General features: G+C 33.6%; 3 protein-coding genes across 3 annotated transcripts in view; 1 reads left to right on the top strand and 2 right to left on the bottom strand.

Moving 5' to 3' along the window:
* The window catches only part of LOC133335168 (uncharacterized), a 400,201-nt gene that overhangs the window by 182,037 nt on the left and 191,965 nt on the right, over window positions 1–26,199 (top strand). The window lies entirely within an intron of this gene.
* Window positions 1–26,199, bottom strand: part of LOC133335151 (laminin subunit alpha) — a 607,777-nt gene that overhangs the window by 490,042 nt on the left and 91,536 nt on the right. The gene's annotated exons all lie outside the window — the stretch shown is intronic.
* LOC133335152 (phosphatase and actin regulator 4-like) overlaps window positions 1–26,199 on the bottom strand; it is a 106,718-nt gene that overhangs the window by 54,623 nt on the left and 25,896 nt on the right. The gene's annotated exons all lie outside the window — the stretch shown is intronic.

Raw genomic sequence — 26,199 nt, 5'->3', positions numbered from 1 at the left:
TGAAGGTATTCATCGATTAGATTTATCGTAGTTCATACGATAGGTATACACTCACAGAGAAGCGTGTCAAAATTTGGAATCGATTGGATTATTAGTTTTTGAGTACCAGCCATTTGTAAAAATATGTTTCGAGAAAAACTCGTTTAAAGTTTGAGAAGCACTTCAGTCGTCGCTTGATGTTGGCACAAAAAATTGGCGAAATCTTCAATCCCCTTAATTTAAAAACAAATATACTTCTTTTTTTATGGTGGGACAAATAAAACGTAATTAATTACTTCCCAAAAACTTTTTATTTATTGAATATAACTTTATTCTTTATCATTCGGTTGTAATGGTATTCCACTTATTAACACTTTTCATGTTGGCAATATGTCAATCTTAACATATTTTGATTGACATAATAGAAAATAGCAGAGAAGTTGGGGAAATATATTAATATGATTTGTTTTTTGTTTTTTTTTTTTTGTACGCATCAATGTTAGCAAACAAAAAATCGATATCCTATTGAATGACACATGTTACATTTATATAAAAAATAAAATCTCAATTCACATCAGACGAGTTCTTTTTGAAAAATACAACAGCACGACGAGAATTGGCCTAGGGCTTTGTACAGAACTATTATTGCCAAACAAATAACTACAACGAAGTGATGGAAAAAAGAAGACAAAGATAGGACAGGACATCAAATGTACAAACATACGTATTTAATAAAAAAAATCAATGAATGAAAAACACATTCGTTACGCAAAATACACCAACCTACCCTCAAAAGCTATTTTTCTGTTAATAAATCATATTCACAATGTATACATACATTTTCACTTCATAGATTTTCCACAAAACACCGCATTCAATAATATTTGGCATTATTTTTTGTTTTGTTTTTTACAATGGAGTTTTTTGTTGTTGTTGTTGTTGTTGTTAAATTCACACAATTTGTATTGAATTTATTTATTAAAGTTAATTAAATAACATTTAGTATTTAACGCTTTGATAAATTGTTTTCAATATTTATTCAATTTATATATTTCATCAGGGACGTACGAAATGAATTTTTTTTCACAGTAAATTTATGTTTGCAACAGCGATTTTTTCATATTGTACTACCGGGCCCACCCAGAAATGAAATCCTGAGTACGTTGCTGGATTTCATTCATATTATTTTTTATTACATTTATCAGTGAAGTGAAAATAATATAGCAAATGCAATGGAGAAGTAATTGCTACACACCTATATAGGATAAATATCAATGTAATTTTTTTGAGGGACATTTTAGTTAGAGAAATTTGGAAACGTACAAAAATTTATCTGCTTGCGATTAACATCATTAAAATTATTAAAAAAATACATCGAACATTTTGAAGTCACAATGAATGGTATTCCCGATATAAGTGGTTGCTACAAAAACATTATCTTCCGAGAAACATTGTTATGTGAGAACTACTGCAAAATGCTGACCTGTATTGATTCAATTATATGAGCCTATTTTTACTAACTACAAATCTGAATTATAAGATTTGTTTGAAAAGTGTTATATTCTAATCGGATCTTGAAAAGATTGTAGGGAAAAAGTAACTCAAAGTTATGCACAATGCTGTGTGAATCAATCCGCGAAAACGTCTCGAATTGCGGAAGAACTCAAATTGATTTTTGTGGACCATGTCCTCTTTCAAACCATTGCGAATTTTTGGCAAAGAGTAACACATTAGGAGTGTCACAGCTACTCAATTTGACAGACCAGACATAACTGCTTATAACTCATACATATGGCGATGAAATTTTTATGTTGGAATACCTCTGTAGGGTATCAATAGTCATGCTTATAATGTTTTACCGTTACGTATATCCTATCCTTAAGTAGAATAGGGGGCATTCACAATCGAACAACAATTTCAATAATAACAATTTAATTTATTTCCCTTAAAGAAGTCCTACCAGACACAGATAGTGACCTTGAGAACATTTAAAATTGACGTTGAGAAATACCACACCATAAAATCTCAATTTCACTTTTCAATTCGCTTACCTAAAGATCGCTTGACTGCAGCACTTTTATTCGGTGTCGTTGAACGGCGATAGCCTTCGGGCAAAAATGCCGGTGGCGGTGTTATTGGCGGTGCGGGTATACCAAAATCATTGATGGGCGATGTTGAGGCCGATTTTGATTTTGGCGGTATTTCAGTGGTAGGCGACGATCCTGAGCCATGCTTGTGCTCCGTGCCGTGATACAATTCCAAGTGATGGCGATCACAACGGCGACGCCTACGTATATTTGGTGCTAGGGTTTTCATTTTTGCAGATATTGTTTGAGGGCTGGTATTTTGTGGATCGGTGCCGTCCTTTTGATTCAAACGTCTGTAATAGACGCGTAGTACGGCTGTTGTTTTCTTCGTCGGCGACTGATGCTGTACTTGCTGCTCTTGTGTTGGCAGCGATGTTGTTGTCGTCGTCGGCGGCGAAGAATGTTCTTGTGGTAATATTTGAGGATAATCGGCGTTTTGCTGATAGTGTAACATTTATACAATAACAATAAAATGTTTAATTTGACCCTTTTAAAAGTTTTTTTATTTTTTACTTAGTATATAATTATATTATTTTTTTCTGGGATTAATGTTGTATGCTTGTACTTGTTGTAAATAATTGTGATTATATATTTGTTTTCTTTAAAAATGTCACAAAAATAGTTTATTCATTAACATTCCATTTACGGTCCACGGAGGTTCCTGTTTTATGTATCTGTTGTTGTTTATGTTTCTGTTTATTTGGTATATTTCTTTTTTGCTTAAATTCGCTTAACTATCTGCATCAAAATAGTAACTATTTTTGTTTTTATTTTCTATTCCAATAAAGTCAATATTTGTAGTTGTTTCAAATGGAAGCTTCGTTTATCTTGCGGCTGGCACCACTTTGCATTTATCCTTCGGTATTTCGGTGTTTTGGTTTTATGCAGGGACGATGGATGGGTATCAATGCATTTGGTATTGGCATTGATATGTGGAAATTTTATTCTTTTTTGTAATATATATAGGATTGATTTTATTTAAAACTGATATTTGTTTTTGTATGCCTTATTATTTATTTTATTTAATTTTTTTTTTTTTGAAATAACAATTATATATACTTAGTTGTAGTTGTAGTTGTTTGATTTATTTATTTAGTTTACTTTTTTGTTCTGTTTTTGGTATATTGCCATATGGAAGAAGCGTAATTATTTGTTAATTGTTGTTGCTGTTTTGGATTTATTTCTTGTTGTTGTTGTTTTATTTTATTTGAAGCACTTTAGTTGCACAAAAAATATATGTATGTATATATAATTTGGTATTTGTTGTTGTAGTTTTGTCTTCTATTTGCTCATTCACTGCAATTTGTAAATGTTCGCAAATTTGATTTGGTTTCTCAATTTGTAATGAGCGCTGCGGTTGGATTGTTTGATTTTCCACACCGATAACAATTATAAATGTTTATTTATATCAAATAGTTTTATTTTCGGGATTATTTTTAAGGGGATTAACTGTTAAATGAAATTCCATTTAGTGGCATCGACAATAAATTTCATTGAATATTTCATATTTTGTTTTGTCTCTCGTGGGGATTTGTGGCTAAAACAATCGACAAGTTGGCAAATGCATAATGAATTTAAAACAGGATTAGCTGTGTACATATAACATAATTTACCAACAACCTACAATTACTCGATAATGTGACATCCAATATAGTGAACTTTCGATAATGTGTGCTAATTAATGTCGGGGTAGATCAGATTTCGAATTTGTTCACATTTTCGATTCGACCAGCTTATTCACCGCTAATTCCCTGATTTTTACAATAATTTAATGTAAGTTTGAGTGTTTACATTATCGATAGTTCACTGTATACAAATGATTATTACATTTGAAATATTTATAAATCCAATTAAATATGTTTTGTGTAGATATAATTAAATTCGTAAATGGTGAATGGTTATAAATACCTTTTTTTAAACAAAAATTAATAGTCTAACTAATTTTTAGATATAGCTTTAGGTATTTTATTTACAGAAATCATAAAGTAGAAACATTGCGTGAAGAAAATTTATTATATAACTAATTAATATTTTTATAATTTTTGTTATTGGGAAAACTTTTTCATGTCTTCTTTACTGAACGTAATATGTAATAGTCTGTTAGAATATTTTATATTTTTCATAAAATAATAAAAAATACAAAACATCTGCTTTTTGACTGACCTTTACTAAAATAGGCTTATTTGACAATAGTAAAATTGAGGTTCTACTCAATTCTACAATATTTGTAGGCAAGAAAAGTTTGTAATCCACCCAAAATCTGTAAGTTTCTTTCATGATATTTTTTTTAGAAATCAAAACAAATTGTTGTTGTCTGATAAAAACTCAAACACATGTATCCCTTCAAAAATTGTTGTTTTTTTCGTAACAAGTCCTAGTCGGTGTTAAAGAACTCATTAGTCGAAAAAAAACCCAAGGGCACACAAGTCGCTGTGTAAATTCCGAGTTCAGTGACATGATTAAAGTTTTTGCCCTCCTGTTTCTCCTTTTCACGATTACCAATAAAAACTTATGACGATAACAACAATCCGATGAAACAAATGTTTCCAAAATGTTCTGCAAACAATACAAGTGCAATGAATTCGCTCTTGGCTGGTTGGATGGTATTGTTGGTTGGCTTTCATTGTCATGTTACAAAAACATAAACAGAAAATAAAAAAAGAATTGAGAAATAACAAACGAAAGAATCACTACAACAAATATATTATTGGTCAGAACTTCGTTGAGACTTTAATAGGATTTTTAGGGTTTCTGAGAAAAAAGGAAAATATGTGAGACTGATTCGAAGAGTAGCATGAAAATAGACATGACACTAAAACAAGGCAAAGCAAGCGTCCAGTCATAAATATAAATAAATTTTCATAGCAGACCCTTTCGAATTGCTCGAATGCAAACACAAACAAGTTATTCAATAAAAATAAAAGGATATACCCATGAACGGTATATACTTTGAAATGGAAATATTACTGCTTACATTAATAATAAATACGCAAATAAAAAACTGTTTGCATACATTTAGGCAAACAGAACTAAAGTACAAACTTAAAAGCATATTTTAAGGATTTGCTTGATTCAAATGAATTTCGTTAGTCCTCTCTTTGTTGGAATGGCTATAAACGATTTTTAGTCTTGCAAATAAAGTCCATAATTTATTATTAAAGGAAACGAAAACCAACCAAGCGAAGACATCTAACCGCATGAAACAGGAATCTCAAAGGAATCAAAAAATGGACCACAAAGTAGCAATGAAAACATACGAAAAAAAAAATAATGTGGCTAAAGACTCATGGAATTAAACGAGTCTAACAAAATAAATCTTTAATCCAGCCAGTCCAAATATGACTACGCTGTAATAGTTGTGCCAGAGTGACTTGGGTTTTTTTCTGCCATGGAAAAAGGAAATTCAATTTCCGTTAAATTTAAATTCACAACCAAGAACTCCACGGATGTAGAGTACTGGCACTTGCCACCACATCAGCGAATGTTCTTGGCTGCCACAAGCAGCAGTAACTGGCAGACACGCTCAAGTTTCTCGAGCAGCGAGAGATGAAGAAATGTAACAAACGAGTCGTAACAAAACCATAACCCAAAAAAAAAATATCTACGTGTAATATGACCATGTTAATGACGCTATTCTTCTACAAAACCACCCAGATGCGGGGTGGACAGGGATACAGATACAGCCAATGCACTACTAATACAGGGAGGAGTTCAATGGAGGTCCTACACACATGTCTGAGCACCCGAGCATAGAATTGCCAAAGTTGGGGCAATTCGAAAAAGAAAATAACGTAAAACGTGAGTGAAATATATTTCGGCAGTAACCTTGTCGCACCGCAAAGTAGGCATGTCATTATGTTTTAGTTTTTGTTTTTTTTTTGTGGTGGATGGTGTGGGAAATTAGTGCGGGCAAGCACGTACTCATGTGAAAGAAATTTAGTCTACATTTAGGCTTACATACACCATAACATCTATGTAAGATGAAACGAAAAATAAACATGGAAACCGAACTTTAAAAAAATGTAAACCGAGATAGAAATTCCAAAATATATTATTAGTCGATGTAGCTAATTTCCGTTTTTGATACATGACTATCGGGGAGACTGTAGAATCATCTTATAGATGGACATGAATTACATCTGAAAATGACATTCAAATCTAAAGGAATAAGTATATCGATTCCAAAAAGAAACCCAATATTAAATTTTATACACTAAGAATTGATTTATCCATCCTCTTATTTATTGTAGCGAAAAAATATACTTTCCCTTGTAATTGACTGACTTTATTCACAGCGAACGTTATTAGCATATTTACTTTGAAACCCCATTTTCATTGAAATGATAGCCTAAAAACTTTGATCGTATTTATTTATGTCAATATTAAAAATGGAAATTCAAATAAACCCCTCAAAGCAAAACTCCAAACAGATGAAGTGTAAATCCCATTTTAATGAAACTTAATCCTAAACAATATCACAAACATCGCACACAATAGAAATGTCAACATCCCATTAGGCACCAAATCGGCATATCTGGAAAATGCTGTAATCTTTTCGGTGAAGTGAAACTTTGAAACATTTTTCAATTTAGTGTGCCTCTAAGTGACACAACTCTCGGAGAAAATAAATTCTAATTGAAACAAATTTCTTTCTTGGTTGTTAATTTGGTAAATATATTTGAGAGTGGGTATATAAATTAAATAATAAAAGAACGAAAATGAAATGAAGGAAAAGCGGCAAAAACAAGAAGTTTCCTTTCGTCAACATCCTTGGAAAGAATGAATGTAAAGAAAAAAACTAAAATAAAACTTTGTTCCGCGGAAAACAATAGAAGCTTTCACAAAGGACGAAAATCTAGCAACCCGAAGGAAGAGGATGTAGAAAAGAAGACAGTGAAAAGAAAGGAGGAAATCGTAACGTCAAGCAATTATAAGCTTTGGCAGACGACTACGACGACGACAAGCCAGCGTAATAAAATTACAAATGCCGTTAAGAGATAGAAATGTGTTGAGCAAGGTAATCTGTGGAACGTCTTCTAGGAAATTGGAGCCAGTGACTTCTTCTGGCACACTCATCCACCGATCACATCCCATTCTTGTCCTTAGCAGCTGTAAAAGTGCCGTAACAGTCGTAAAATAAACAACAACATTCACAACAACGACAACTACCGACCATGAATGTGGGTGTGGCAATAGGCTTTTCCTATGTATGTGTGACGATTGTCGCAACGAAGTAAACGACTGATAGTAATAGATACAGAAACAAGTGTAAACATTTGCCCAGTCACACACACGCGCTCGCTCACGCACACACATGCCAGATAATCGGCATTGTTGTTTAAGCCTCTTAATGAAAATTAAGTTTATACCGTCAAAGGCAAAATGTTAAGTGAATCAGTGTTGTTTTTGTTTGCTTCTACATCTTTATTGTACTTTCCTTTAGCATAAAAATATGTGTGTGTGTGTGAGTGTGCGAGGAAAGGGAAGTCCTGGCATAGGTGCAAAAGAGACGAAAACTTAGCCTATAAAATATATATTTTTTTAATTAAATCAACCGCCCACTCTCCGGGCTTAAGTACCACGTGTTCACAATAAACATCTTTCATAGTGCTAAGCAAACAAAATTTAGTAATCATGCTAAGACATGCATAATTAATAGCAAACACCTTACGTGCAGCATCATGTCGTACGGAAACATTCAAAATCAAAGTTAATTCATTGCAGAACCTACAATGTAGTCTCCTCACTAATCCCCTGTTAAGATGAGAGGGCGTTCTTGGGTTGCCATAAATGTTAATTGAGTTTCATTTGCCACTACCGATACAGTATTGCGAAAGATTTAGAAACATTTAATAAGTCGTAAGATTACTTAAGAAATTAATAAAAACAGACGTAATTGTTTATAGAATGTTATTGTCAATTTGTTGTGAAATTCTGTAACTAGTTGACGACAAAATTACCGACAATTTTAGTTTGCTTATAATTTATTTTATTAGCTAAGGTACCGGAATATTTTTATATGAATTTGTTGAAAAGATTTACGGCTAGATACCACAATATTAATTGTATCGTCAAAATTATGCCAATTAATTTTACTGTTTTCTGGCAAATGATATATGGACATATTATATACGGAATTCTATTTCAAATATTGGATACACTGAATTTTATTTTGAAACAACTAGTAAGATTACCTTCACGTTCTAACATTAATGATTAATTTTATAATTATAACCATTTAGTTATAGAACTACTCATGCCAATTAAACATTAAAATATTGTATTTTTGCAATGAGATAGATAATACATTAATTTAACTAGATATATATTCTGCATCGTTCGCATATTTTTCAATGTCAATGAGTTCTTTCTAACAAATATTCACAGAAAATATTAATATGGAGACTAGAAAATGACCTCAAAAAGGAAAATGAACATCAGGTGACTGAAATGATTTTTTGAAGGGACAACATTTTAGCATAAATGCATTTAACCTGACTCAAAGAAGGTTCTATTAATTTCTGTACATTATTGATTGATTGGTTATCAGGTACACAGAACCTCGAGTTTTCCATGTACACAAAAAATGTTGATTTCTTCTATCAAACATGATTCCACAATCCAATATTTTTTAATTATATTAAAGAATATATTTTTCATATACTACATAATGTTACCAAGATATAATTAAGCATGGGAAAATAGCAAGAAATTGAAATATCGATTCTTCAAAGAGCTTTTCGTATTAATATTTCGATTGCATATGTATAGAAATATATTTATAAGGAAATATTTTGTAATTCAATAAAAACGAAATACTCAAAAGAATATGTCACGTTGCTATGTTGCAGCATTTGCATATTTTACATCCCGAAAGAAAAAAAACTATTTTTAAATGAAATATGCTATTTCGAGAGATTTTTTTCTGTTGGTTCCCAAATAGTACAACCAACAACTATATCAAAACTATTACATTTTGTTCTCTTTTGAATATGGGTCAAATATTCGCACACACAAAACTATGCCAAGAATTTTAATGTTGTTGTTATAGCTGTTGTTTAACAACAATCCTCCTCTCGAGAGACAAAAACAAAGAATGAAAACAAATTTGTAAATTAAAATAAAAAAATGTTCCCCGTTACACAAAACAGACAAAATGAGTCAAATATTTTGAATCGACACAGATACATGTGTAAGTGTATATGTACGCGTACATAAAAATAACACACAGAAACTTGTTAAATATTTTAATTGAATTTTTATTTTATTGTTTAAGTTATTTATAAAAAAAACAACAAACAAATAACAAAACTACGTCGCACAGTAAATATATAATCGGCCAGCAAATAAAATTTATTGAAAAAAAAAACAAAATATGACTCATTTTGAATGTTTTGGTTTTTGAAATGAAAAGATCGTGGAATGTGGGACTTACATATGTATATATTTTTTAATTTAATATTTTGTGTTGTCGTAGTTGTTTTTTTTTAATCATAAAATATATAAGCATTAACTGTTATTGATATATGGTAGGTGTATATATTTTAATTGTTTTGTATTTTTTGCTTGTAACAATAATTTAAAATTTTAGGTTTTTTTTCTTTTTTTATTTTGAGTTTAAAACAGTTATATATTTTTGTAATTGTGTGTAAATATTTGAATAACAATAACGTTTTGAGTTATTAAAAATATATATTAGGTTATGTTGTGGCATTTCTTCCTTTTTTATTTAATTTCCAGGAAACCCGTTAACATTCACTTCATTGGTTCCAACTTCACAGTTAATTTCAAATATGTAACAAATAAACACATACATTAACAATTTATAAAAATTCATATACAAAGTGATTTAAATTTCTCCGCACAGTTTTGCGCCTTTTTGTACTGATCAACAATCCGCACTTGTTTGATTTTTGTCGAAAGCAAAATTTCGTTTCAATGCTGTTGCTGCTGGTGGTTTGCTCTTCAAAAGCCATAAAATACTAGAGGAAGCTCGCAGGAAAATGTGTCACAATTTATTTTCATCAATGAATTGGTTAAAAATATTCACAAATATTTTATTTTTTTCAAAATATGCCTGGGAGAGACCAGAGCATTAAAGAGAACAAATATTAAACAGTTTGAAAATGCGGCAAAATTCCGAAACAAATTTCAAAATTCATTAACAATATGTTGTCTCTTGTATTCGCTCAGTTCAGTTCACATCACGATGAGTTTATATGATAATTGCTTCTTGTGGGCTCTGTCAGATTTGTCCAATACTTTTAATGATTTGTTGTAAAGGTTGTGGTGTGGCATTTATTACACTTCTTTTGTTTAGCTTGTTAGTTTGATTTGCATTTTTTGTTTGTATGAAAAACAAAAAGACAAATATTTTCCAAAAATATGTTTTTTTGAAACAAAAAATCAAAAAAAGAAGAGAACGCGCGCACTTTGCAAAAAGGCGACTGCCACGTCTGAATTTTGCCAGCAAACTGAAGGCATTGCTGATGCTAAGGCAACAAATTTAGCCAAAAGTGTTGGCTGCTGCTGGATGAGTGGTGCTCTTTTACATCACAGCCGAAATGAGACAAAGAACAAGACGAAAAAAGGAATATCATCGGGCAACAACAATGGCAAGTGAACAACACACAAACCACAGCAGCAACATCAACCCCAACAACAGAACCCAACGCCATAATCATCATCATCGCCATCCTCATTATAATGCCGCTGCCTCGGCTGATGATGATGACGACGATGAGAATGACGCTGTTGCTGTATTCTATACTCTTTCTCCCCATTTCACTCATGCTCTCTCTCTGACTAACAAAACGTACACGTACACACAATGAAACTGTAGGTCAAAGAATTGCCGATACCAATACCATTACATGATAAACACAAATGTGCATATGTATGTGTGTGTGCTTTATGTTAGTGTATAGCTGTAGATGGTCGGCATTTGCCTGTTTTGTTTTTGTTATTATAGTTAGTAGCATGTGATCTGTGCGGGTGTTTTGTTATTGTTTGAAAATATTTGCCAGTGTATACAAAAACAAGCCCATACACACATACAATAGCAAAAAAGCTCTATGAGGAGAATTATTGTAACATTTCCTTTTTTATGTTTTACAAAATATTTTGTGTACGAAGTACACCTCATCCACACCACTGTCAGGGACAACATATGGGCCACTTGTAATGACAAATAATCCACATTCTAGTTCACAGAGTTTGACTTGGAAAACAACGCCAACAACAACGTAAATTATTTTAAGAAAAAAAAAATTAAAATCACAATAACAATAAAATAGGTAGTTTGTTTTTTCTTTCGCCAGCTTGGCCAAGTGTCAAAATTGCTTTATAGGGTTGTTCCACGTAGTGCTGCTTAGAGTTTTATTTTTCTCTTATTATTGCCCATTTTTTGTAGTTTAAAATGAAATATGACCAAAACAACAATAACAAACATCCTTTGTGTTCAACGTAACATTTTGTTGCATATTTGTTTGTGTGTGTGTGTGTGTTTTTTTGTTGCTACCTTCTCCCGCTGTCAATGCAAATATTTATGCATAGTTGAGCTGCTCAAGTTTTGCCAGGGAATGTCTCTGTCAGGAGGACCAAAAGTGCAATTTCGTTTTATTAAAAAAAATTCCAAATGCACTTGAAAAACGATATGCTGATGTAAATAAAACACACAAGCCGAGGAATGTGAATATTTTATTTTATAAAGAGAATTGAACAAAGGAAGAGCAAACTGTAATGTTTTGAAAAATCAACATGTTGCGATGTTAATAGATACTCAATTTTCTGGTTGGTTACAGATATGTATGCATGTTGTATATATTAAAGAATTATTTTTTGAAAATTGTTTGTTAATGTAGATTTTTGTGAAATAGACCATCTAAATATTTACTCTCATATAATTGTTAAAGGCTATATGGTAGTCCTCTACGGCGTATGATTTGTATGAATTTGTAAAATAATTAATCATACACCACAAGGTTCATAAATACGGACCTACATGTATTGGAAATAGTTTGTTTCATAAATTGAATTGGAAAATGATAATTAATCAGAGTAGGATAGCCTTCTAGCACGATATTTATTATATAATTACTACAAACCACCAGGAGGTTATAAGAACAATACATATTAAATATATGAAAAATAATTGAGATATAACAAAATTTAATTTTGAAACGAATTCGTAAACTTGTTGGGGTGAACATTATTAAAGGAATCATGTAATTGGCCTAAATATATGTAAGTAAAATTATATGAAGTGGATGTAAGACCAACGATTTGAGAATTTGTAATAATTAAAAAAATTTTTAATAATTCAAAATTATTATTTCAAAATATAAGGGTGTTTTGTGGACGTGATAATAACGGAATTACATAAATAAATAATTTCGAAATTATTTAACACTAGAACGCCGAAGGCTGTCATTTTGACCGCTTTCCAATTTCAAGTACAAAAGCAACTGTGCATTTAATGACACTTTTTTTAATTTGGTGAATTTTTTATAATAAACGTAATTCTATGAGGTACAAAAAGTCACCAAATTTAAAAAAAAGTGTCATTAAATGCACAGTTGCTTGTGTACTTGAAATTGGAAAGCGGCCAAAATGACCGCCTTCGGCGTTCTAGTGTTAAATTTAATCGGAATTGTTTAAAATTACCTAATTCCAAAAATGATTTTTTACATGAATCTCCTGATCCAGACAACCTATTTTTAATTAATTTCTGATATATGCGCCAGCGTAATTAAAAATAAATAAAAAGGGAACAATAGAGGTTTATAAATATTTTATCTAGGGCTGGCTATGTAGCGTATGATTAATGGAAAGTAGTACTAATGCGTAGAGTGGGTGGATCACACAATTATCATCCAAAATAAGCCTGCCAACGTTACAATATTTATTTTTAGACACAATATAAAACAAACAACTATCTTCAATTATTCTGTATCAAATAAATAACAAGTGACTGAAAAGGTCACAACAACACACTCGAATATGTTAATCATTAGCAGTGCGACAGCAATACGAATAGATAATTTACCAAATGTCTTTCGATAATAAATTAATTAATTTTGTCTCTTAATTTAAGAATAGTTCATAAGAAAACCACAACATCTGTCACCAATTCGTTTTCAAAACAACCTAACACCTAAACTCTACAACTTGTTTATATATTTGTACCCACAATTAATTTGCGCTATTATGGAACTCATTAATTTCCATGGGAAACATTCGACTTTGACATCAACAAATCGCAGCAGAGCAATCGATGAAATATAATAACGACAACAACAAAATAAAGTACTTTTTTCATGGCAAAGGAAACTTTAAAAGAAAATTACAGAAAAAACCCCGAACAACAAAAGAAAATGGAAAACAAAAATCATAAACAACTTTTCGCTCGATGTGTAAACACAACAAAGATGAATAAGTCAAAGAGCCAACCAATGACAAAATAATGACAACAAAGGATGTCGCACAAAAAAACTTGCACTTGAAAGGCCAACAAGAAAATACCGATAGAATTCCTGATAATCGAAAAGTCATCGGCGTCATTGTCGAAGCGTGGATGGTAGAAAGTCTTTTGTTTGGCATTGCACAGAGATAAAGGTTTTTATACTTGGCCATTTCCTTGTTGGCCCAACAATTGGCACTCTTAAACACACACACAAATACTCGCATACAAATTAATGACTACCTAACACCAACACCATTGCACGAATTTTGCCGACCTACACAAACATGCTACGTATGTATTACATGATTTACTGGTCTCTTTACTACATAGACTCCCGTGTGTGTGCTTGTGTTTGTGAGCATGAACTTATACAAGGACATTATAGCGGCAACAACAAGTTGATGTCACAGTGCGCATGCCTTAAAGAATATAAACAACAAACATACATACAAATAAAATGTGTCTTTGTGTCTGTGTTGAAGGAGAAATATTGGAAATATGGCATCAGCTTGTTTGTTCCTGTGAGAAATGGAAAAAAGCTTGTTCGGAGAGAACAAAAGCTATAATGGTTATACTCTTGAACTTGAATTTCAAAGGATGTAGTAGGCGGGTTGTGTAAATTGTGTAAAATCGGGTAATTAAATTTTCCGTTGTAGGCAGGAGTGACTTATTTAAGGTTTTTTAATGTTATGTTTTATATGTATAACCCTAACCCTATTAATTCAAATCACCAATACTGCATAGGATCTTTGAGAGATTACATTTAAATTAAATTAAAAAATCATGGAGCTGTCATATAAAAACAAACAAACGAATGAGTTTACCTTCACTCGAAAATCTTAAGATATATGAATCGAAATAAATTGAAAATTGAATATTCTCCATAAGGTTTGCAGGCACAAACAACAGCTCATGTTTGGTCTCCTAAATGTGGGCTCAACATTATGTATGATAAACTTTACAATTAATATATATGTATAGCCTTTATATACTCACACACACTTTTCCAAGAATGAAAGATAAATGAAAAACTGATATAACATCAATATTCAAAAATGTACTGCAACACTTCATAATAGCTTTGTAGGTGTTGATAATGTATTCTAGTGTGCCTATAGTGTACAGGGGATAATATACGCCCCCAGATGGCGTCAAGAGAAATTAACAACACCGACACAATTGTTTATCCACAATGAGCCTTACCCAACATTTTGACACATCTGATACACTGCAACGGCCATGTGTATGACGATGTGTGACAACTACCACTACTACACACACAGACACAGGCCCAAATGCCGTCAACGTTGATATGTATGTACGTATGATGATGTTGTCATTGCTGTTCCTGTGTCCATGACAATGTCACGACATATGCAAGTGATTCTCTGAAGGATGATGGATGCAACGGATGTTTTGTGACCCAACAATGAACGATAAACACTTGAGGTCATTGTAGGCACATCAACATCACCATCACCGTTAATCACAAAATGCTCAACCAAAATGCCAACGTTAGGCTGACAGCCTGTTGCGTAATTTTACTATTACAAAACAAAAAGAAAGCGAGGACAAACGCTGGCATCAATGCATGTAGTCGTGATGGTGATGATGATTATAATGATGATGTCGCTGCAACCAGTGGAAGGCTCATCATGTGTGTATGTGTATGCGTGTATATGTATTTGCGTTAAGCATAAAAATAAACACACCAATACAATACACAAGGAAAACCAACAAACAAACAAAACTGTTGCATACTTATGGGGGAGAGTGAATACAACACAAATGAAATAGCTTTTGTTTTGAATACAGCTCAAACTGTAATAGAACTACGATGTACTAACACCAACACATTTTCACACAGTTCGTAGACTTTGTAATTGTAATGTATATATGTAATTTGCAATGTATTTATGTATGTGTGTGTATTCACATTTCACATTAAACAACAGAAATTAGTATGGCATCATACATACATATGCCAAGTTAACTTTGGAAAATTACAAACTAAGCTAAAAGTTTCTTCTTCAATTTCAGTCAAGTGTTTGGCTTAGTTTAGTGGATAATGATAATGTTAATATTTGTTATTGCTAATTACTTTTGCTAACGATTTTCTTTTTTGATAATTTATTTGGAAATTATCATTTAATGGAATTACATGGCAAAATTGTATTCACCATCAACATGACTTTATAGAATTCTAATAAGCATGGCTTTACAAAAATGTCAAAAGTCAAATTATAATTTAAGCTTTTTTTTGTTTCTGTCATTGGAGGGAAAAAGTTCATATCCTCAGGGAATATAATCGAACATCCCACACATTGTTTTGCTTTCAAATATATTTACTTTTGTAATGTGGGATTTTATTTGCATAAAAACATTTGCATAATTGATATCTGTTAGAACTTGATAAAAATAAAGTTCATTTGGTTTAAATATATAAATACATACAGTTGATGATGAAGCTTTAATAGCAGTACTAAAAATAATATTATTGTAATTCATAATATATTGAATAAGAATATTCAATATAAATATAAATGTAAATAAAACATGTCACACATTATTTCGGAAGTCTAGGTAAAATTTCGTATTTATTAAAACAAGGGTGTGTACCATAAACATAAAATCTTACAAAATTAGATCATAATGGAATCGATGTTACCGAGCCGATTTTCATAACTTTTAATAGGGTTCGCTCTTTGCCCAAATACATGAGATATGCCTAATTTCATTTATATTGTATAATAAATGCACTTCGTTTACAAAAATGTCCGGAAGAACGGACATAGTTAAATCGACTCTAAACACAATTCTATCTATGGCATCTGTATACCCTGCACCAGAGTAAAACAAGTATTCGTCCATCATTGAAACATTTTGCTCTTCTTCAACTCGACTACAAATTCCATTAACAGATATTTCAGATTAATATAATTATGAATTAAAATAGTTCCGCTTTACCTTCAATAAGTTTTGCCTAATAGTTTGAAAACGTTTTGCTGGCAAAATAACAAAATGCCAAAAAAAAAAGAAGATATTTCGATAACATCCCAAAAGAAAACTTTGTATTTCAGTGAAATCTTCATCTTTGCTCTAATAGGAAACTTTTCTTCTATTTTCATATTGCATTGAAATTTAATCCATGGAGATTAATTCGAAGTGTTTCTTTTAGATTATTAATCACTTCTCCGTCCCCATCTCTGTCTTCATCTTTTTTTTTTGTTGTTAATTGGTACAAGAATTCACTTTTCGCATTAAGAAGTTCTGTTCAAAGAAAAACAAATGAAAGTCAGGCTGTCAATATTTGGTTGGTTTTCTGTTGTGCTTTGGCATTTGCACGTACACAAACACACACTGATTTGTGTGAGGAAATAAGTGTGCGTGTGAGTGTGTGTGTGTGATTTATAAATATGTGTCAATTAGCATTGCTCGTTTTGCTGTTGTTTTTCTTGTTTGGTTGATGTGAGAATTTAATGATTTCAATAAGTCAGTCCAAGATAAGGCACGTTAAATGCCAACATCGACGATGACAACAAACAAAACCAACAACAGAAGCCACTCAGTCAGAAACAGGAAATCCAAATTAAATGACAAGAAAGGCAAAATCATTGCTTGCATAAAACATTAATGATATTATGTTATGGCGTACACACATACATACACACTTCATATTATGAATATATAAGTCATCCTAAAAAGGATGAACAACACTCAGAAATGGCAAAAAAGAAATCTAAAATATGTAACTTTTTTTATGAATATTAAGTGTATTGAAATGTAATAAAAAAGAAAATGGAAGTCATCGAAATTATCACATGTGCCTGCAAGTAGGGGTTCTAAGTATTCTTAAAATTATCCTATATTTGTGAAGGATAAATGGAGTATGATGGCCACGCATACGATTATTATTCAGTTTAATAATCATTTCGATATATTTTCTGGGACGCCATAAAGTTTATATAGAGGAAGTCATTATTAACGATTTTTATACTCGATTTACTTTTACGGAAGTGAACCAATTTGACTCATACCACAAAATATAATATTTTTTTGTGAAGAAAACTCTTTCTTTTTAAACCAAGGATATTCATTATCAGAAATTCATAGAAAACTTAACATCAATTTTTAATATACGCAGCCATAGGGCTGAAGTGTTTGCGCGGCTGGTAAATACCTCTCAAGGTAGTTGGGTGCGCACGATAACTCTCGAAGGGAGTAACCCTTTTCATCCAAACTTTGCACAGCGTAATATTTCTTCCAAACCTAAATCATGATCTAAGAGAGAGAGAGAGAATATCGGACCACTCCCCTTTTACAAAAAAATAAAATTATAATGTCACGCGAAAGGATTATCCGTTTTGACCAAAATTTTGCAAAACCTAATGTTGTTACTAATACTTTATCGCGTTCGAAGGTGGGAATTATTGATCCGCTTCGTCTGGTAACTGCCCCACAAATTGTCAATATTTTGATAATTTGTAAATATCATATTATGCAAACGAAGTATCCGAATTGGTAAAAACTTTGAATATCGTAATACCTTTGCCAAACATTCTTTAAGTCTGAAAATGGGATTTACAGACCCACAACCGGAAGTGTCTCCTTTTTGAATATGTGTAAATCTAATACAAAGCATATTGAGTGTACGATTTGATTGAACATCGCACAAAGTAATATTTGTTTACCAATTCTAGATCATATTCAAAGATGAAGCCTATCGGCCCACTCCTTTTGATAACATCCCAAAGGGGTTACAATTTTAAAAATAGTAACATTTGGAACATGGGTTCTATGTATCCTCTCCCTTAGGTACCTTTTCCACAAATAGCCAAAGTCTCTACTTTTTCTTAATGTTACTACTTAGTTTCATAGCACATATCCTACTTCAATGCTGCCTAGGCCTTATAGGACTATTTACCATTCAAATTTCTTCATATTGTTCCTTATTAGTGTTTTTAACGTTAACATTCCTATGTATGTGCCCCTAATTTTTTACAAAAATGCATTTATGGAATACATCCTCTTATTTTTTTGTAACATATTTGGTAAAATTTGTGATTCATCTTTCATTTTCCAAAATATTTGTCTGCCACAAACATGACATCTTGGATATTACAATGTCAAAATGTACATCTTGTGATTGTGAATTTCCATGAATGGATGTCTGTTAAAAGAAGGTATTTCTTAAATTCATAATGCCATACATTTACCTTTGGCACATTTTAATTGAAAAGCAAATAAGAAAGATATTTTGTTTGTAATGCTACTCAAGTCATGTCAGTCAGTCGTGCAGCCTAAAACTTTGCCCCAAGTTCCAGGCTATCATTAAATTTTCCAAAAAAAAAGATAATTGAGTTAGGCTGGCGATTTTAAGACAGCATTTTGGTTGTTTACATTCTTCCACTTAATTTACACAATTTCATCTAAGTTCAAGTGCTGCTGAGTCTCCTTCTAATGAACTTTCACACTGACATTGGCTGTTGTCAAGGTTTTGTGGCGATAGAAATTTGTGTGTTGTTGGAATTTTTTGTTGTTTTTATTATAGGTTTCATTTGATTATTTTCTTTTTCTATATGTTCTTGTTGTTTTTGTTGTTGTCGTCGTCGTCATTATTTTGCTTCTTCTTGTGGTTATTTATTGCTTCCTTTATTTAATGCTTGTCGAGAGTTTGCTCTTGAAATATTTAATGGACTCCGCTTGTCTGTGGGAAAGCAGTGTGGCTAGGCCAACAACGAACGAGCAAAGCTATGCTGCTTGCTGTCCAATCAAGGGACCACCCATGTCCTTGTGCTGTGGCCATTGCGGTAGTTATTATTATTATGTTTTTATTATTTTTTTTTTCATTCTGTGTGGACCAGCAGCAGCTGGGTTTCGAGTATTTCTGTGTTCACTTAAATAAGTTTGGCTGCTGTAATAGCTGTAGCAATTTAACTTGCATTTACTATTTCATTATTTTGAACAAAGTTTTATTGAGAAAATAACCAGGGAAGTATTTGTTCGAAATGAGTTTATGATAAAATATAAATTGAGACAGAATCTCATATCAAAAAAAAAGTGATATTTCAAATGACTTTGTATTCGAGGTATGTAGATATATCGTGTTGAAACATTTCAATTTTCAAAAGCTTACCTAGATGTTTAGCGATTTGTATAAAAAATGGCGTTGTCAACTTACCTGAAATGATAAAAAGAGAAATATTTTATTAGTTATGTTTTATTAAATACTTTTCCTGCAATAATTCAGAAATGTATGTATTGATTAATAACTAGGAAAAAATAATGGTGATATTGTACGCATTTTCAAGAAATTTATAATCACACCGTGTATTTATGAATGGGGAATAGGTTCAAGCAAATATGGAGAAATTCCAGTAATAACCAAATTAGAATTTTTTCTAACCAACATCTAAAAATTCCCGCTTGATGTCATTGTTAAAAATATCTGACAAAGATGTTGCATTTAAAGGAAACTCTATCAATAATTATAATAAAAACACATGCACGCATTTTCCAAATTGTAGTTTCTCAATGAAAAAAATTAATATGTTGTTCGGTTTTTAGGGTCATCCCATTTTCGCTAGTTCCTTTACAAATTTCTTTAAAAATGGATTATTGTCAATGCGTCTGGCGGGGACGATCCACAAAACTTTCAACTTTTTTTTCATACGTTTTTAATAATGCTCCTGCAGATCCGAGCTATTTTAATATCCTTACAGTTGTCGGATTAAGATGTTCTAATGGGCGAATATTACATGTGCTGTTGAAAAGAAGTATATTTCTTTAATCGCAAAAGGCAATACAAAATGGAAAACAAATTTTGTTCAAGTACATGTATACAAAATTTCAAGACTACAAATAGTTTATTCATCGAACTAAACGTGACAAACTTTTGTTTTGTCTAGGATTATGCAGCAGATATCTGTGGAATTATTGCACACCATTACTAAATTGCGGTTAATAAAAAACCCTACCCCAATTCTCTTGAAATCGCTTTTTTAGGCAGTGGTTTCCTTCTGATCTTACTGCAGAACCTGTTGAATATTTACACAAATCTTTAAGAATATACAAAAGAACGGCAGTATAAAATGTATACTCACTCTTAAATAAAAAAGGGATATCTAACCACTTGCGACTACGAATGAAATTAGTTTTACTTTCAAATGCCGTAATTAAAATTCAACGAATGAAGGACGATTCAAAAACTATAGTTATTGTAAGTAAAATTGTTTAATTAATTTTTTGTTTTTATGAAGAAAATTTGTCTGAAAAAAAAATCCTTGCAACAGGGTCGTACATGCATCATATGTTCGCTATTACTGCTGAATGACGAATTTGTCCTTGCGTATTGTTTGTGTGTGTGTCCGCTACTTTGTAATGCTGTGGCAACCTTCATCAACACATTGCCGTTTTGTAAATAAGTGTTCGAAATTCTAGGATAAATTGCAATAACAATAAATATATCCTTTATCCCATACCACAAATACACATGCAATTCCTCAAATACACTGGCAAACACTCCAATTAGCCTTCAACTCAACCCTGACTTGTCAGTGGCAGTAGCAAACTGCTGCAATGGCAAAATCTTCTTCCATGGACATGGATGGTGGCATTCTTTGCCGTTGCCATTGACAAACATGAGGAGAGAAATGGTTTGTCATGAACGACGACATAGATTATTCGTGTATTTTGCCATTTGGCAAATTAACACTCTGTGTTATGTAACAACAGCAACAACAGGAGGCTACAGGATGCGGTTATTACCGCCGACAAGTCGACAGATATATGTAAACAAAACATATAAATACGCGCTTCAAAATAGGGTCTGCATAGTTGGTGTTTGAGAAAAAAGAAAACAGGGGAAATGTTGTTATGCTCTCAGTAACACCCGGAGAGAGTGAACGAGAAAATGGCATTGAGTAACATATGTTGAAAGTGAGGAGAAAAGCTTGACACCGAATGGCCTTCCAGTGATGAACATTCTCTCCACGCGCGCACACACACACACTCATTCACTTTTGTGTAGGGTGTAGTGTTAACATGGCTGTGTATTTGTGTTAAGAGTGTAATGTGCGTTCATGAATCTGAACTTGAATTTCATTGCTAACGTTGTTGCTGTTGTTGTCGTTGCTGCTGCTATGGAATGCATGTGTTTTAGTGAGTGTATGTGTGTTTAAAAAGGGGGATTTCTTTGAACATCCGTTGCGATGGTTTTTCTTGAACTTGACTGTGGCCGAGTGCAAAGTCCCTGAAATCATTTTTGTTAGCCATACAAAGTAAAGCAGTAAATGTTAGTGTGTGTGAATGTGTGCGTGTACCAGAGTTTGTATCGATGTTAGTGCGTAGAGATGAACACGTGCTTAGCCTTCTGTGTGAATATTGGAGGTTTTTCTCTGCGTCTGTGCAGTAATTTCCGTTGATCTGTTGTATTTCCCTTTTCATTTGGAATTCTGGTAACTCGAAATTCAAACAAATGGGCGGTTTTCATCATTAAGTGAATGTGACGTAAATCATATAAATTCCCGGACATGGTGCTCTCGCCCCTGTGTGTCCCGCCACCTCATCGTTCTCATCACCAGCAACAGACGACGACGGTACCGAAACAACAACAGAAATGACAACATAAAGGTTGGTCTTCCTTTGTCATTTAGTTTTTCATTTAAATCTGTGCTTGGTTTACTTTATTTTGTTTGCATTCGGAAAAAAGAGGAAAATATGACTCTCATGTAAATGTGTGTGTACGTATGTGCGTACTTGTCGTTTATTGCCTCTGTATATCTTTGTAAATATTTTTGCTGTAAAACAAACAGGTTGTTTTATAAAAATAAATTTCAATATAAGTCAGTCGTCCAGCGTAGGCCTATGGAGATGAGTTGAACGTAAATATTGCATACGTATATACGTTGTGTAATTTATTAAACAGTTTATCCATACTCATGGTACACAGGTTTTTTGGTTGCATTATTGAAATAATTTGATATTGGTGTTTAATTTTATACTGCAATTTAAGAACTTTAAATTTAACAGCTGTTTACAAAGATTGAATAATATATATATATATATTATTTGTTATATCAGTTATAATTGAAATCTTCACAGATACGGCCATCTGAATATTTGGGTCGAATATATAACATTTTGGATTGCGAATGAAGAAATATTAATGAGGCGTTTATGGTTGCTTGGCATATTGCGTGAGAATAATGTTTGAAATATAAGTTTTATAAAAATATTTCAACGAATGCCTCATTTCCTACGGGTATAGTTTAGTTTTTAGTATTTATTATTTATCTACCCCATTTCCTTCAGAAGGCATAAGACCTAAATTTCGGCTGAATTTGTTCTCGATATTTCCTGATCCCTTTTTTTAGACATTTTTATAAAAATATATTGATTTTTATTTAAAATTTATATTGACCGGAAGATAATGAGGGTGGCGTAGGGGATGATAGATACCAAGCAACGGCTCTGATTGGCTTTAACATGGCGAAGTCCAGATATTATTGCCTTACAGGAAATGCGATGGAAAGGGACAGGCGTAAGTAAATCAGACGATTACGCCCTGTATTATAGCTGCCATGAAACGAGACATGAATTTGGCTGCGGATTTATGGTTAACAGGATTTTATTCTCCTTTTAACCATAAATCCGCAGCCAAATTCATGTCCTTGTCTCCAGATTCACTCCAGTAGATGGGCGAATTGCTATAATCCGTATAAAAGCGAAGTTCTTTTACATCAGTCTAATTTGCGCCCATGCTCCGACCGAAGATAAAGATGAACAGACCAAAGACATATTTTACGAGCGCCTAGAAACAGCATATGACCGTTGCCCTGGCCATGACATTAAAATTCTGCTAGGAGATTTTAATGCAAAAATCGGAAGGGAAAATATGTTTGGCCCCACCGTCGGAAAATCCAGCCTTCATGAAGAAACATCCGACAACTGCATGAGGTTGATTGACTTCGCGGCAGCAAAAAACATGGTAGTTAGCAGCACCAGATTCAAGCATCTCGATATACACAAGGCCACCTGGATTTCTCCTGATCAAGTAACGAGAAATCAAATTGATCATGTTGTGATAGACGGAAGGCATTCATCCAGTGTTTTAGACGTCCGATCGATCCGAGGAGCGAATATCGATTCGGACCATTACCTTGTGGCAGCCAAGGTACGCACCCGTCTTAATGTTACAGCAAAGGTGCGATCTAATACAACACGGAAACTCGACGTCGAAAAGCTGCAAACACAACAGGTAGCCGAGGCCTACTCCGCTCAACTTACCCATCTGCTTCAAGAAAGCACTTCTTGTCCCGATAATAGTATAGAAGCACAATGGCAAAGAATTGCCCACTCCCTACAAACTGCAGCAAAAAGAACAATTGGGTACCAAAAAAAAAAAAAAAAAACACCACCAAGAAACCCATGGTACGATTAGGAGTGTCGTAATGCTACTGATGTGAAACACGCAGCGTATAGGGCAACCCTGCAGACAGTAGCAACACGTAACGTGATGGAGAATTATCGGGAGAAAAGGAGAGAGGAGAAACGTGTTTTTAGAAAAAAGAAGAAAGAACAAGAAAAACGTGAGCGTGAGCAAATCGAGATGTACAGGAGTCAGAATGAAGTCCGGAAATTTTACCAACGAGTAAAACACCAAACCGAAGGCTTTGTTGCAGGCACATCCTCCTGTAGAGATGAAGAAGGAAACCTGGTGACAGATACAGACAGCGTGTTGAGGATCTGGAAGGAGCATTTCGAAAAGCTACTAGTATCAAATAGTGACGATGAAGAAGATACCCCAGAACCAGCAACGTACACAGGATTTCATTTCGGGGGGGCCCGGTAGTACAAAATGAAAAATATCGCTGTTGCAAACATAAATTTACTGCGAAAAAAATTCATTTCGGAGGGGGGGGCGCCCCCTTGCGTACGTCCCTGCCCAGAACCAATAAGAGCTGATGGTATAGAGTGTATACCACCTAGCCAAGATGAGGTCATAAAAGCAATTAATCGGCTCAAGAACAACAAAGAAGCAGGAGCCGATGGGTTACCAGCCGAACTATACAAGACTGGTGGCCAGATGCTGGTCAGGAGCATGCACCAGCTGATTAACACAATTTGGCTAGATGAATGCATGCCCAATGATTAGAACCTCAGCATCCTGTGTCCCGTGCACAAAAAAAGGAGACAAGACGATATGTGCCAACTATAGAGGAATAAGTCTCCTTCCCATCGCATATAAAGTGCTATCCAGTGTGCTGTGTGAACAATTGAAGCCAATGGTCAATGACATCATCGGACCATACCACTGCGGCTTCAGACCTGGCAAATCCACCATTGACCAGATTTTCATTCTGCGCCAAATCCTGGAAAAGACCCACGAAAAACACATCGACACATACCACCTATTTGTAAAGCCGCATTCGACAGCCCTATCCGTTCAGAGGTGTTTAAAGCCATGTCTGCGTTCGGCATTCCTGCAAAATGAATACGGCTATGCAGGATAACTTTAAGTGGCGTAAGGTCAGCCGTTAAAGTAGGAAAGGACCTATCGGAGTACTTCAATACCGAACGAGGATTCAGACAAGGTGACAGTTTGTCTTGTGATCTTTTTAACATCCTACTGGAAAAGGTCATACGAGACGCAAAGGTGAACAGAAATGACACTCTGTACACCAAACAACACCAGTTACTCGCCTACGCCGATGACATCGATATAATGGGTCGAACATTGCGAGCGGTAACAGCCAATTTTGAACAAATTGAAAAGGAGTCTGCCAAAGTGGGTCTGGCAGTAAACGGCGAGAAGACCAAGCTGATGGTATCAACGCGCAGGACGTCCAGTAGACTCGGACCAACTGTGGAACTTGAGAACTACAGCTTCGAGGTAGTTAAAGACTTTATATACCTTGGTACCGCCATAAATAAAACGAATGACATCAGTTTTGAAATTCGGAGAAGGATTGTGATGAAGATGCTACTATAGTCTATGTAAGCAGTTTAGAAACAAGGCCACCTCTCGCCAGACCAAACTCACACTTTACAAGACGCTGATACTACCCGTGCTATTATATGGATCAGAAGCATGGGTACTTGCGCAAGCAGACGAGGCAGCTCTTGGGGTGTTTGAGAGAAAAATTCTCCGAAAGATCTACGGGCCGATCTGCTTCGACGGTGAATATCGGCGTCGAATGCACCACGAGCATCATCGGTGGCTAGGCCATGTTGTGCGGATGCATGAAGATGCCCCAGCTCAAAAGGCATATAAAAATGAGCCTACTGATGGTTCCCGTAGAAGGGGAAGGCCACGAATTAGATGGAAAGACCAAGTAGAAAACAACATCTTGGAACGTGGTCTTCCAAATTGGTGGACTTGCGCACAAGACCGAAGCGCTTGGAAATCTTTTTTAAGCTCGGCTTATGGAACAACCGTTCTGTAACAAGCCAGCTAAGTAAGTAAGTGGAAGATAATGAACTAAAATAGCTTAGTTTGGTGTTGGTGCAAGTAGAAACTACTACCTTAATTTATCCATAATTTCCTTTCCTATTTTATTTGAACGTTCTCTGGAACAAACTATTGCCCTTTCTGCTTACATTTTACTCCGTGTAGCCATTAAATTTCAAATATACTTTTTGTGACCAATTTCAAAAGTAAGTGTTGAA

The sequence above is a fragment of the Musca vetustissima genome, unplaced genomic scaffold, assembly GCF_032173495.1.
Source record: "Musca vetustissima isolate MV318-11 ecotype Yass unplaced genomic scaffold, APGP_CSIRO_Mvet_v1 utg1735, whole genome shotgun sequence".
NCBI classification, from domain to species: Eukaryota; Metazoa; Arthropoda; class Insecta; order Diptera; family Muscidae; genus Musca; species Musca vetustissima.
The sequence above is the reverse complement of the archived record's forward strand: the minus strand, read 5'-3'. Positions and strand labels throughout refer to the sequence as shown.